Raw genomic sequence first — 3755 nt, 5'->3', positions numbered from 1 at the left:
CTTCATACAGTCACTCTTCGAGCATTACAGAACTGCGAATTTATTACAGCTTTGTATACTTAAGTTGCCATTGGCGAGAGTCAGAGGTATCCACGAAGCTAACTTCGTGGACAGTGGACACCTCTGACGCGTACATTCGAGAGCTTCTAATAAAATTCAATTCATTCAAATATTTTGAAAGTTATCGACTTCTAACTTTTTGAGTAAGGAGCGGAATTACCTACGCAGAATTTTATAATAACAAATTGAGCAAAAACGCGTCTGACTGGTGCTTACCTTCACCTAAATGGTACACTTTTTTTCACAAAGTTCAAAAGTTCAAAAATATACTTTATTCATATAGGCCTAGTAACAATCACTTATGAATACTGAATAGTAGGTATTACAGATATATTATCTTAAGCTAATCATCAGAGCCATTTATTGCTATAAAAATGCTCTTATGCGGTCTGCGGCAGGAGATGGATGTTTGTGGCATGTATTGTGTTGCCTGTTGCAGCTCAGTGACGCCCTCAATAAATTTCTACAATTTCTTGCCAGACTATATTAGTTATGAAGGCTTTGAACAAGTTAATTTAAAATGCTATTTTTCGTATAATTGTAGAAATATTTGCGTTGATAATTTAAAATGACACATTCAATTATGACGCTATCGCTTGAAGAAACAATGTCTAGCAGTCACAGCTGAAAACATAAGTCTGACTTGTTTTTTTTATTAATTTACCAACTGCTTAAATTACGATCAAAGGCTTGGTACAAAAACATCGTATTATTCATGATAGTTCACAGCAATTTAAGATAAATATTTATCTGTTATCATGCGGGGTTAATAGAGGGCGTAAGTCAGGAAATTTAAAGGAGACATAAGAAATGACGCGCTACGCGAAACTTGCGACGGAAGATAAAGATAAGATAAAGATAGTTTATTAATCAAGTAGGCATATTACAATGCGCTTATGAACGTCAAATAAAGCTACGCCGGCTCTAACCCTACACCTCTGCCCCGAGAAGATTTAAATCCCCCCTCAATAGGGTATTTGACTGCTAGTCTAAACAGTTTCTTTTTTCGAACTGTCAAAACGATTTTAATACTACGGAATTTATATAAAACACTAGCATGTGACGTCACAATCAAATTACTTACTCCTTATAGTTTTATACGGGTTATAAAATAGGAATTGTGTCTGAAAATCTGCTGCCTACGTTTCTCAATTAATCTTCTGGTGTATTATTTCATGCATGGTGTAAAATAATATTACCTGCAACTCAATAATTAGGTAGGTAAACTTTAATAATCCGTACCCAATTTTGTTTCCAAACAAGACAAAAGATTAATTAAATAATATCTAAAATATTTTTGTCAAAGTTGGGAAGAACTTTGTGGCATATCTTTTATTATTACGAAACTTTTCCTTGGAAGGTCCTTCAACTGGTATGGGGGACAATTATTACATGATGACATTTATATTATTTTGTTTGGATATCGAAGTCGATATGGTCCGTCAGTAAACATTTGCGATTGACAAAAGGCAATTGCTTTTAGCCGAGTTTCTGAGTAAAAAAGTTATGAAGTTTTTAATATATAGGTCATAGGTAGTAAAAATAATCTTTAACAGAAAAAAACCGGCCAAGTGCGAGTCGGACTCGCGCACTAAAGGTTTCGTATCATTACGAAAAAAATGGCAAAAAAATCACGTTTGTTTATATGTATAATATTTATTTTATTCTGTTTTTAATATTTGATATTATAGCGGCAATAGAAATACATCATCTGTGAAAATTTCAACTGTCTATCACGGTTCATTAGATACAGCCTGGTGACAGACGGACAGAGGAGTCTTAGTAATAGGGTCCGTTTTTACCCTTTATGTACGCCATCGACAATACGGTCCCTTTTTATAGAAAATACCACAAATAATTTACGCAGACCTCGGACAGAATTATAGCAGACCACAGTATTTTATTAAATTCTTTCATCATTTCACTATCCATATTTAGTTTAAGAGCAAGCTGGTTTCAAAATTGGTAATTCGAGTGTTACAGCGCAATTATTAGATTAATTTGAAGCTTTCCTGTGCTCATTCGGTTGAATAGAATTTAAAAATAAAATAAAAAATAAAAATCATTTATTTCAGGTCTTACATACCCATATTTTAACACATTACAAAAATTACAAAACGAAAAATAGAAAATAAAAAATATAAAATAACATAAATAAAAATGAAAACTGTATTTTGTTCCGCTTGTTCGCTTCCACTGATTAGATTAGATTTATTTATTTCAAAACATATGATTACAGTAACAATTACATTAACAACAAATACAACAAACAATACACACAACACAATTATTAACAAATTATATAACTGTTGGAAAACTTATTCAATCGTTTTCATCACACTTGCTTGGGATAAGATCTTATTTCATGCAGATGTACTGAAAGGTAAAGGGCCTATATAATATTCTTCGCGCGGGAGTTATGGATGTGAAAAAAAAAATCAATAACTCCCTAGGAAGTTATAGCTTTCTTCTTTAAATATGTCACTAATTCATACGAACCAAGTAATTGAAGTCAAGGTATACGGGAGTTTTACTTTTAAAATACTGACGTTTATAATTTAATATTTTTGTCTTGTTATGTTATGTTTTTCGTTTTGTTATGTTTAATATATTTGCCTGCGGCTGTCGGAAAATATAGACCTCGTTTACAAAATCTCGCTTTCCCCCTTCGTTGCACAACGTACTATTACTTCCATCGTATTGGGTATAAAATATCAAAAACCATCCAGGATGTTAAATAAAAAAGAAACTATTACTTAGATATCGAATGTCTGCCGGAATAGTCCGATAACCATCGTATAAAGCCGATCCTCGTCACCGGAATAAATGTACACTTGAGACGTTATTCAGCCCGCGATACCAATCGTAAGATAACCGGAATGTATTATGCTATTTTCTCGCGCGCCAGGTTATCAGAGGCTATACAAAGATTGAAGACGTGATTGGAGGGTGTAATAAAACCAATGTGCCGTATTGAGAGCATCCTGTATTGTGTGAGCTGAGTAAGAATAAGTTAAATATACATACATACATACATTCATTCATATAATCACGCCTATTTCTCGGAGGGGTAGGCAGAGACCACGGATTTCCACTTGCTACGATCCTGACATACCTCTTTCGCTTCCTTCACTTTCATAACATTCCTCATACACGCTCGCCGGTTTAGGGTGCTCTTGACCTGGCCTTTCTTCAGGATTTCCCCGATCTGATCAGAGAAAGTCCGCCGAGGTCTGCCCCTTCCAACTCCCGTTTCTACCTCTCCCTTATACACTCTCTTTGTTAGCCTTCTTTCACTCATTCTTTCCACGTGTCCAAACCATCTCAACATACCTTTCTCAATTTCTGTCACTAGTTAAATATATATTCTTGATTTGAGATACGTGAATCGTTTAGACTTGCTTGGTTATACGGGGATCGTAAATGAATATTTCACCTAGGTTTACATTTTGTGATTAATAAAACATTTGATTTTGATTCTGATTCTGAATATAATGTGCATTCCTAAGTTTGTTAAGAATGTTATATACTAGTACTAATAGCTTCTACCTGCGACTTCATATTCGCGTAAGGATGATTTTCATAGTAAAACAATCATGAAATATTCGTCAGTTTATAATTAGCAAATTATCGCATAATTTAATGGATTTTGAAAGAAAGAAAGAATAATAACTTTTATAGCTTTGTTAGTTTTT

Source organism: Cydia strobilella, chromosome 7 (genome assembly GCF_947568885.1).
Source record: "Cydia strobilella chromosome 7, ilCydStro3.1, whole genome shotgun sequence".
NCBI lineage: Eukaryota > Metazoa > Arthropoda > Insecta > Lepidoptera > Tortricidae > Cydia > Cydia strobilella.
This window is presented reverse-complemented; position numbering follows the sequence as displayed.